This window comes from Corythoichthys intestinalis, chromosome 17 (assembly GCF_030265065.1).
Source record: "Corythoichthys intestinalis isolate RoL2023-P3 chromosome 17, ASM3026506v1, whole genome shotgun sequence".
Lineage (NCBI taxonomy): Eukaryota > Metazoa > Chordata > Actinopteri > Syngnathiformes > Syngnathidae > Corythoichthys > Corythoichthys intestinalis.
Window position 1 is genome coordinate 34970892 of NC_080411.1, and position 12179 is coordinate 34983070.

Sequence of the window (12179 nt, forward strand, 5' to 3'; positions counted from 1 at the left end):
ATTACCGTATTTTTCTGACTATAAGTCGCATATATAAGTATAAGTTTTTTTTCCATAGTTTGGCGGTGGGTGCGACTTATACTCTGGAGCGACTTATGTGTGAAATTATCAACACATTATTATATCATTTCACATGTTATCTTGGTGTTTTGGTGTGACACTGATGGTTTCGCTCCCGCCCGTTTTACTGGATTTTGACTGATTTTGCAAGGCCCACAGAAAATTCTGTTCTATGTCTATGCCTGTTCTATGGAACACACCAAATGAAAGATTAGACTCTCTTCTTTCAGCAGAAAAAAAGTAAGTTCATATATTTTTTCATTCTTCAGAAAATAGCTTAGTGTGAGCAATTTTCCAATTTCTGATGAAAAAAAAACAGAGAAATTGAGGTTTTTGTGAAAGCATACATTTAAAACATAATTTGACTTATACACAGCTAGCTATTTTTTAGCTCTAGTTACATCCCAAACATCTGAATGTTTTCCTTTTACAAAATAAGACAAACAACAAGACAAATAGAGCTTTTGATAGCAAAGTAACAATTTATTTACACATAACTAACTGAAAGATGACGCTGTTCTGGCTGCGACAGCCGGTTAAACTTTTACCTCATTGCTGTCTGTCTCATAAAGATGAATTTTTTTGAGTCTGTGGGTTCTGCCCGCGAGCAGCACGGACTCAAAGGCTGCACTCGTGGTCCAGGTCGTTCTGCTCGGTCATCCAGCCCCTGGCATCGCGGGCATCCTACCAGTTGTTCTGCTCGGTCGTCCGCCGCCTGGCATCCATTCGGTCGTCTTCCGCCGTGCGGCTTGGCCGTTTGTTCCCGTTGAATCGGGTTATGGGTCTTACCAAATGCGCTACTGCCCTCCAGTGGCCAGTTTTATTGCTTTAAAATGGATTTTCAGCTTTGTGCTTTGGAGCTAAATTGAATCACAACCCAGAGATGTCTTTTTTTTAAAAAGAAACGTACAAGACGTATAAATATGTCTTTGCGACACTGAAACAATTAAAAATAGAACGTATTTATATGTTTTTGGGAGCAAATGAATTAATGGGTTAATTTAGTTGCTTGTTCCAATTAAAAACAATCAAACAAACAAAAAAACAATGTTATATTGCTGTGTTGCAATAATATTTTCGCATTAATAAATCACATGAAAAAGAAGTGGTGCCATTATTGCTTTTATTCAACAAATTTAATTTGCATTACAAACACATTAAAGTATCATACGTTGAACAAAATGGACTCCAAATTCAATACTGAAAACGGTTTTGATACAAATTTGGCCCAGATTGGGTAACGTGTGCCATACATTATTGTAGTGGCTGCTACTTTGGACCAGTTCTGGCCCAAAACTGTTGCTGATCCGATAAGTGACTCCTTTTTTTTGGTGTTTTTTTGGTGTGCCATTGTTCAAAAAGACACTGGGGCGGATCCGTTTTACGAAGTTGAGCCGGAATTTGCAATACATCTGGCCAATGTCCACTCCAGTTATATTTTGCTATCTGGGCTAAAATTGAAATTAAATTAACAGGGAGTGACCCAAGAATGCCCCAGAGGTGACATGGCAATGGCCGAAATGAAAAGGAAGTGACCCAAAATCAATACGAGAAAACAGGAAGTGACCCATCATCAACAGGACATTACAGAAAAAAACAATAGGAAGTGACAGAGAAATACTCTTATATCAACAGGAAGTGAAATATAATATAATAACTCTATTTCTTCAACGGAATCTAATAAAAGTAAACAGGCATGGTGTCATACCCACTGCAGGTTAAAGCTATCGAGCCAGGTACTGTAAGTATCGCTACATTTTCCTGTGTTTGAAAACCACAATCCAGGTAGGTAGCATGTTGCATTACCTGCTAATGTTGCAGTACATTCTTTCTGAAAGTGACATATAGGATCCCTTTGTGTCATCTCTTACTATTGGACCAAGGGCAGCGTTTCTTTGTTATGCTTTCCAATGTAACTACAGATAAGAAAACAATTCTTTGCCCTTTCTTAGACGGGTTTCATTCCTATAGGAACATATTGCTGTGATATTCAACAGATTTGTGATTCAGCAATGTGATTAAAGGGTGACATATGTTGATAATGCGAGAGAAAATGTGGAATAAGCCGTTTAGAGCCGCTATAAAGAAGCCAAAGCATGTACAGTATGCGTATAATGTACTGTGGTCTAGTAATCGTAAACAGCCACATACGGAAACTGAAATGTGAATAAACATTCAGACGGGGAGGGTCATTTATCACAACATTTAAAATACAATAATCATGAAGAAAAACAACAGCACCCTCTCCACTCTCGTGCGCGTGTAAATGTCTATAAATCATGCTGTGCCGATATGCGGAGGCAACCTTAGGCCGGCTGGTGTCGAAGACAAACGCGGTCATTAATCTCTTTGTGGATGGCATCTTAAAAGAAAAAATATATACCGGTATATGTTTTATATATGTTTTTTTTTTTTTTTTTTTTTTAATGCACAACCCCCAAGTTGCCCTTCCATTTGTTTTGAAGAAAAGCAACTTTGTTTTTTGAAGAATCAGCATGGCAGCAGCATAACAATGGAGAGAAAATCATCAAAGTAAACAGTTAAGAAAAAAAGAAAGACCTTTACATTTAAATACATCAAACTAAAACAATGTCTATTCTGGGAACCTAAATGGAAATATGAACGGTGGAATATTTGAAGTAAGACACCATGCTTGGCAGCAGTGGTTTAATTTCAGCTGTCATTCTGTCTGAGAGAAGATGAGTAATGAGCTGCATGGCTCACCATAACTCACTTCCAGTGCAATTTCCTGTTCAGCCTTCAAATCATTTGTTTTCTTTAAATATTGCTTTCATTCCTGATGAATATGGTACAAGCTTGTTGTGTTAAGACCACTTTGTCAGAGAATGTCCGTATTAACGAACTGGCTGCCATTGACGGTGATAGACGTCCAAGCTCAGGCTTCTTTATGGCTCTAAACAACTGGGCTCTCCCATTCAAACGGACAGGTCATTATTTTTGGACACAAAAAAAAATATAAAAACATATTCAAATTGCTCTAAAATTAAAAGGAAGGCAAAAAAGTGCAGTAAATTATACCTGATTCCACTACACCATAATAATCAGAAAGTGACCGAAAATCAACAGCTAATGACCCAAATCTAACAGGAAGTGTCCAATGGACAGGAAATGACCAGAAAATGCCTTAAAATCAAAAGGAAATAATCCAAAATGTACAGAAAGTGACCCCAGAATGCCTTAAAAATAGACCGGGATTGACCAAAAGCAACAGGAATTGACCTCTGTACCCTTAAAATAAAAAATGCCACCCAAAATGAATAACTCACTGCCTGTCATTGACAACAATAGACATTTAATCCAAATAAGTGAGTAGGGTTGGGCATTGAGCATCGATGGGACCTGGTTCTAACCGTTCAAATTTTTATATTCCAATTCCATGTTTGGATGCCCTGACCGCCGAGCAGGAAAACACTGCTGCCGACAACCACAAAGAAATGCCACAAGAAGCGCATGTTTGTGCACTGCAACTTGATTACAACCATGGACACGGTACAAGGCGCTCAAAAGTTTTCAACTTTACAACAACAAAAAAAAGGCCAGTCAGCTCAGTGCAACATTTGCAATACAACTATATCATGCAGAGGTGGCTGTACGACCAGTAAGATTAAACACCTCCGGCTTCATGGAATACAAGTGCCGAGTAGAATAGCAGAGTGCCGCGCCGGTGGTCTGACAAATTTTGCTGCTCCCCATCAAAAATGGCAACTTTGCGGTTCTGTGCATGCGCTTGGTGTTAAAAATGGCCACGAATGCAGCGGTTCCACAGTAAACCACCGAGTGTCCACCGAGAAGGCCACACGGCCAGTGACCGGCGGCTTGTCCCACACCATGGTCGCCGGCCGATAAAGGTGTACCCGCAAAGAATGTGCTTTCCTAAGCTTGGCCACAAGCAGCACTCCGCAATTGGGGAAAATACTTAGATAAATAGAATATCCTGTAAAAATATTGGAGTAGAGAAATTGAAACATTCATGATATTTTGCTGCTCTTTGTCGTATTTTCCTCATTCTGAATCTTGCCCCCTAAATGGGCAGAATTCCAGATGAAATCGTCACCCTGCTGACGTCATCATCCAGCTGGGGACGCTAGAGCGCTATAATCACAGGCGGGTGTAAACGGCAGAATATAAGATTAATTTCTCGTCATCTACGCTTTGCCAAATTGTTGTATATACCGTAGTTGAATCGTCTCAAAATATGATTCTAATTCACATTCTAATGCTATTTAAAATTAGTGCTGTCACAGGCACTTTAAGGTTATCATACCGTTAGAAACTCATACCTAATTACGAAATTAATTAGTTCTGAAAGTAGTTTCCTAATGAAATTTCTTGAACTAGGGACACATTTTCCATGTAAATGCCCTAATCCATTCCAAGCCCACCAAAATTCAGACATCAATCTTTTATAATGTATAAAAAAGCAACAAAACATGTAACAAATGCTTAATGTAAAAACACCAAGAATAGAGTAAAGAATATAAGTTAATATACTAATGTAAAGCTCTCGGAACACGAGGGATGAATTTAGAGGATGCTGGGATTCAGACATACACATACAGTAGAGGTCCATCTTAGCCAACTGGATGCCAGGAATGCTAAGCAAATGCCAATGGCAGAGCAGCAATAAGTATGTTACATTCAGTAAACTCCAGGAGCTGCGAGTACAAGCAATACTGTATTTCTGCCTCTCGTATCCTGAAATTTCCTTTGTAACAAGTGGCAATATCTTCCCCATTGAGGCGTGTCTTAACCTGAAAATTCTGTATGCCGAGACGTTCGTAAGTAGAGGTACCACTGTATAAAGAAAAATGAATCGAGATGGATGATTTTGCATCTTTAAATACTGCATTCGAAAAGCAAGTGCAAACATAAACATTTAACAGTGCAAAGTTTTGCTTTTTCTTATTTGTAACAAAATGGCAAATGGTGTTATACTTATATAAGTGAAGCTAGGGGTGAGGGGCGGGGGATTCTAGCTCATTAAATCATGTTAGCAGTTTGTTCACAATTTATGTAAAGATAAATCAGAGTTTAAGAACAGATTTACTGCTTTCTGATTAACAAAGCCCCTTGATGCCTGGATTTCCATTTAACAAATATACATATAACCTATTCTATCTCTAATGTTGTTTGCATGGTCAATAAATCTTTCTTTATGATGATGGTTATTCCCTGGGATGGGATATTTACATTGCTTATATTATTCCCATTTGCATTTTCCGTTTAGAAAGACCCACCAGTGTACTGGAATGAATTTTGTTCCACCAAAATGATAGTAATTTGAGCAAAACATTCAATTTCACTTGTTAGAACTACGGTCTATGCATAACACTGCACTGTGGTTGCCTAGATGGGCATGACCTTCAATTTGAATGACATGTAGGCATTGTCTGGAATATCTATATTATAATGTGCGAGTGTTTCTATGCAACAGCTGTGTAATTTCACAATACAGGTATTTTCCCTCTCACTGAGCATAGATATGAGGAGAATAGTACACTTGGGGCAGCCATGAGAGCTTAATTTCCTTCATTGGTTACAGAGCACTGCTCATATCACTCCAAATGCCACCAAGTGCATACTGTATGTCATCATATTATTCACATGTTTGGGTCCTACTTGGAGTGATTGTAAAAGGGAAAGGATACTACTTGTATATCCTCCGGATGCTCGCTGGCATGCATCTCACGTTTTCCCTTTCACAGCTGTTGTGCTTCCAGAGTTAAGAATAGGGCATTGAAGCTGTAATGTTGTATCTGTATTGCATATTTAGACATCGCAATCTTCCCAAGATGTGTTGAGCTAACTAATTCATTTGTTCATTCCTGCCCCTTATTAACCCATTGCTTGCCATTGACTGTGTTAGTTGTCCAATTTATGGCCAAAGGCACTGAAAGATGCACATTCACAGCCATTTCTCCCAGTTTAAATGATCTACATGTCTTTCGTTGTCAATGGCAGGCAATGAGTTAATTTTGGTTCACTTCCTGAAGATTCTGGGGCATTTTCCAATCACTACCCGTTATTTTCGGGTTTTGGGGTACTTCCAGGTCACTTTCTGATGATTTTGGGGCCCTTCGTGTTAATTTTGAGGCAATTCGAGGATTTATTTTTTTGCAGTGGAGAAACAATGAAAGAATTAAAAATAATTTTAAATTTAAATAATTTAAATAATTTAAATTTAAAATAAAACTTAATTTAGGGATTTTTATTTTCGTAGCATCAAAAATTGAGTGAATGGACAGTGAAGTGACAAAAGTTACTTTAATAGTACATAGTACAGGTAGTGTCCGGGTTACGACGTACTCAATTTTACGATGCCAGAATCTCGTTGGCCATTTTGCCCCCATTTTTTTTTTTTTTTTTACGCATAACAGTGTAGAGTGTCTGTTTGAGCTCCATATTTTTCTCTGTGTAATAGCTGTCAAGTTTCCCTGCAAATATTTTTTTCGCCAATAAGAGGACTCGTTGTCTCACTAAGGTTAATTGAAAATTTACATGATGCGCAATCGAAATGTAACAATTAATTGATTAATCGACAACTAATCGATTAGCAAATGAATCTTCTATTGTGATAAACATTTAAATGTTTAGGACCTTCTTGACCTTAAACTTGTCTAAATTCTGGAATTTATAACAAGTATATAACTGCTCAGTTGTAAGAGTTCTTCATTACATTTTTGTTAAGTCAAAGTAGGATATGAACAAAAATTCACATTTTTGCCAATTTTTAGATATCTTGCTGTCTAGTTTCTTAATAAGGCTGCAACAACTGATTGATTAAATCGAATAATAAATTAGTTCCCAACGAATTTGATAGCTGATACATTTGTAGACAAGTTATGTCAGGAAGCTCTAAAAAAATATTTGGTAAAGGAAATCCATTTTGTCTTCCTTGTTACTTCAACATGCCTAAAACAACTTCAAGATAAATTGTGACGGTAATTGAAAAAAAGGGACATTTATCTGATTAATCGTCAGATTAATCGATAATGAAAATAACCGTTAGTTGCAGCCCTAATGTGCAACTTATAATTATTATTATTTTTATTTTGTGCAGTGCTTTTGTATTCATGTTGTCGTTGTACAATTCTTGGGACGGTATTGTTCATAATTTGTTCAAAGGTTCATTTAAAATGATGAAATGCATAAGTTTAATTACAGTGAGTGCACACCTAATCAGGTCGCTTTCTGTCTGTTACTGAAATCAAGCTCTACAGTAGTATGAAAAAGTATCTGAACCTTTTGGAATTTCTCACATTTCTGCATAAAATCACTATCAAATGTGATCTGATCTTTGTCAAAATCACACAGATGAAAATACAGTGTCTGCTTTAACTAAATCCACCCAAAACATTTATAGGTTTTCATATTTTAATGAGTATAGCATGCAATCAATGACAGAAGTGGGAATATAAGTGACCCCTCTGCCTAAGGAGAATTAAAGAGCAATTCAAACCAATTTTTACCAAACATTTTAAGGGGCAGTTTACATGGCAACTCTGCAACACGAACACGCAATGACTGAGTAGTGGAATGGCCTCGCGTGCATATGGTGTCGGCGAAGACGTAAAATTCTGAATCCTACCTCCAAAGTGGAAGAATTCAATTACAGGGGTCGCAGCGCATTCAAATGAATTGACACCGCCTTTGCTTTGATGACGGCGATGTTATTAAACATTAAAAACAGCAAATGGCGGAACCTCGGCTTTAATTGACTGTTTTAATAATATTCTTTAAATTTAAATATTTTGAATCTTTCCATTTTTGCCTTTTGGAGCAAAACAAAAATACCATTGCCTTTTTGGAGCAAAAGAAAAATACCATTGCTTGGAGTGGGCGGGCATGTTTTTTTTTTTTTTTTCGGGCTGAGGAGCTTGGTAGGGTCAAGGTGCATCATTCGCTGTCGCCTTGTAAATCTGCACTGCCCTTTAGGGCCTGGCATGAATACTACATCATTTTCATGCAGAACTGCGACATTGTTGAATGGAGATGGAACTATATAAATGCAAATTTTTTCGTATTCTCAGAGAGTCACCATGTAAATGGCCCCTATGTCAGGTGTGTGCCTGATCACTGATGAGTGGTTTAAAGCTGCCTTGCCCACTATAAAACACACACCTGGTAAGAAAAGGTCTTGATGAGAAGCATTGTCTGGTGTGCATCATGGCTCGGTCAAAAGAGCTGTCTGAAGACCTGTGATCAAGGATTGTTGATTTGTATAAAGCTGGGAAAGGATACAAAACCATCTGTAAAAGTCTGAGTGCTCATCAATCGACAGTCAGAGAAGTTGTCTACAAATGGAGAGAGTTTGGCACTGTTGCTTTGCTCCCAAGGAATGGCCGTCCACCAAAGAGGATGCCAAGAGTTCAGCGCAGAATACTCAGAGAGGTAAAAAAGAACCATGGAGTGTCTGCTAAAGACTTACGGAAATCAGTGGCACAGTCCAATATCTCTGTGCACACATCAACTATATGTAAAACTATGACTAAGAATGGTGTTTATGGGAGGACTCCAGAGAGTAAGCCACTGCTGTTTAAAAAAAACACTGTTGCTAGTTTAATGTTCGCAAAAAGGCACTTTGACACTCCACAGAAGTTATGGCAAAATATTTTGAGGACTGAAGAAACCAAAGTTCAATTGTCTGGGAGTAACACACCATGTCATTTGTGGAGGAAAATTGGAACATCTCACCACCATCAACACAGCCCCACCGTGAAGCATGGTGGAGGGAGCATCATGATTTGGGGCTGTTTTGCTACCTCATGGCCTGGACACCTCTCAATCATTATTGGAAGCATGAATTCAAAGTTAACAGGATGTTTTGCAGGAAAACTTGAGGCCATCTGTCAGACAGTTGAAGCTAAAAAGAGGATGGATGCTGCAACAAGACAATGATCCGAAACACAGAAGTAAATCAATTTCAGAATGGTTTCAGAAGAACAAAATACACATTCTAGAGTTGCCAAGTCAAAGTCAAGACTCCAATCAGATGCTGTGGGCATGACCAAAGACAGCGATTCATGCCAGACATCCCAGGAATCTGACTGAACTACAACAGTTTTGTAGAGAAGAATGGGCCAATATTAGTCCTGATCGATGTGTCAGACTGATCTGTGGCTACAGAAAGCGTCTGGTTGAAGTTATTTGCATGTTATCCTCATTAAAATAAGAAAACCTATAAATGTTTAGGTGGTTTGACTTAAAGCAGACACTTTTTTCATCTGTGTGATTTTGACAAAGATCATATCGCATTTGATGGTGATTTTATGCACAAACATGAGAAACTCCAAAAGGTTCAGAAAATGTTTCATTCCACTGTAAATAAGCTTCCTAAGGTCACATCGACTTACCTGTTTGTTCACTAGAAGGCCAAAGTGTTCTACGATGTGTCTGTGGTTTAAAAGTAAAACTCCATTAAACATCAGTAAAAAAAGAACTCTTGTGTCTCCAATTGTAACAAGCCGGCGCGCTCAGTGTACCATGTTCACCATCCACCAGCATTGATGGTAAGTACAGAATCTTATTTTATTAATATGATGTTTAATAAATATATATATATATTTTTTAAAGATTTAAGGGGTATTGTGGGGTCCTTAAAGGGTTAATTTCGATTTAAACGGAAATTTGGGTTACATCGCCAGCGTAGGAAAGGAATTTGTTCGTAATCCGGGGACTACCTGGACTTTATTTGTCTTTATATTGTGGGAAAGGAGAACACATTATGTGCCAATGTCATACTTGACTTTCTTCCGCTATGTATATGGAGTCTATTTTAAAAAAAAAAATTTTTAAACACCTTCGCTTTTAGATAACTCACTTAGTTATAGAAGAGGTTGACATCACGATGATGAATATACAGCGCAAGGATTTACAAGTTCAAGGACATGGCCTGTGTTTAATATGTTCTGGTGCATTAAATGTTTTTCTATTGTGGTAATCGGGGTGCAAGCATCGATATTTAGACAACATTTGACCAATCCCCTCCCTGCAATTAAAGTCAGAAAAAAAGCCTGATTATGTATTCACTCATTGCTTGCCAATGACTGTGACAGATGTCTAATCCATTTGAATTAGGAGGTCTGATGTTTTATTTTAATCGATTGATCTGAGAGATTAATCTGTTGAATCCAGACAAACATTGATTTGGTATTGAGATGAATCTGTGCGTTCTAACACGTCAATGGCATTAAACCATGATCATGGGCAGTTAATGAGTTCATGATGGATTAACACATGGAATAACTTTGTGCTTAATCAATGGGTGTCATGGTCCTCTTTTTTTAAATGATTTTTAAAATCTAATTTTAACACATCAGTGGGACTAAAACATGTACAATGACAGCAATGGATTAATGTACTGTATGCAATCATTTTTTTCCCAATACATGAGTTTGATTGATTAATCTGTTTACTACTTTTGCGATTAATCTAATTTTATTAACACTCTTTATTACTTTATTAACACAATTTAACACTACATAGGGATGATCAGGAGACTGCTTGGCTTGTTGATGATGTTCATTTGCGAACTCAACGGCTGACATTTAAAGTGATAGACGTCCAAGCAATTTGAACGTTAGTTCGCTGACATCCCTCCCAGTTCAAACGAACTGAACAACTCAAATTGACAAACGTGCTTAAAAGTGTTTTAACAAGCTTTTTAAGAGCCACATAATTGGACGTCTATTAACGTCAATGGCACTGAAAGAGTTAATGCCATGTTTGTCAAGCAGGAAGATCCTTCAAAATGGTAACGGGCCCAAAAAAATTAATAAGATTGAACACACTTTTGTGACTCCGGGGTTCAGAAATATGATATAAGCCTTTATGGTCCTCAGGGACAGCTGAAGCGGCAGCAATAACATCCATTTAATACCTGACCCATTTTCAGTTTGTTTCACTGTGAAACTGTATCCTTACAATTTTTTTATATAATTTATGTCAGTTAGTCAACAATATGAGACAGAATCTTTCAAATATTTGTTAAAACAACTCAGCGTTTACCTTGAGTTTAATCGTTTTTCACACAACACATTCAGCTATTAACAAGCCGAACCAGGGTTTAACTTTACAAAAGCCAAAACAAATTATTATCATCAAGCTACCAGTTTTATAATTAAATGTTTTGGGTTTTTTTTAAATCACATTTGTTTTACATTAAAGGTTTCCATGAAGAGAAAAACGTATCACTGAGGAGCGAGTCATATTTTGTACCAATATTCAGAGAAAAAAAAAAAAAAAAATCATCATATTCATTCATTCAATTCATCATCCCTGGAAACAAATTTTCTACCGTTACAGCTCTTTTCCTGTAGTACACATTTTTTAAATTTTCTGTTTAATACAGTGTAAGCTCTACATACAAATTTAATTTGGTCCAGGAACTAGTTTGTAAGTTGTAATGGTTGTATGTCGAGTGGAATTTTCCCATAATATATACATTAAAATTTGACTAATTCTTTCCACAGCCAACAAACGCTGATCCTTTTAGGCCAGATCCTTCATAAATACTACAGGTACAAATACAAATAACAGTTACACATACTAGTGGTGCAGGATAATTATTGGTCTGATAATTATTGGTCCGATAATAGGAATTATGATGTCATCCCGATAAATCCAATAACATTTATAATAGGACCGATAATATGTACTGTTCTGGCTTTACAGTTTACACTCTAGTATGGGAAATCAGTTGACCATTTGCTGGGCATTGCTCCCACCTGCTGGTCAGAATAATTCAATGCATCAATTTTTTGGGTACAGTAGTTTGGTTCAATCACTTACACATTGTGGTGTCTAGCGGTAGCATTGACAGTCGTGAATGCTTTCTGATACGTTTCCGCCTCGTAAATATATGTAAGTATTTTATGTTTACTATAACATATGGATGTGCAATATATGTTTACTTCTGTGGTGAAGGGTCATATGTACAGAACTTCGTAAGTTGTGCTATAGAAGCCAGCCAATGCTTTAGCAGCTCAAGCTAGTGTGCTATGCTATACATATAATAGTTGTGTATATAAGTGTATTGTGCAGTTTGTTGTATATTGAGTATTGAATATGTGTATTTTTCTGTTGTACTTTCACTATAT

The 12179-nt window shown here is 37.2% G+C and overlaps 1 protein-coding gene across 2 annotated transcripts in view; it reads right to left on the reverse strand.

Moving 5' to 3' along the window:
• Positions 1–12179, reverse strand: part of LOC130905518 (astrotactin-2-like) — a 573899-nt gene that overhangs the window by 387539 nt on the left and 174181 nt on the right. The gene's annotated exons all lie outside the window — the stretch shown is intronic.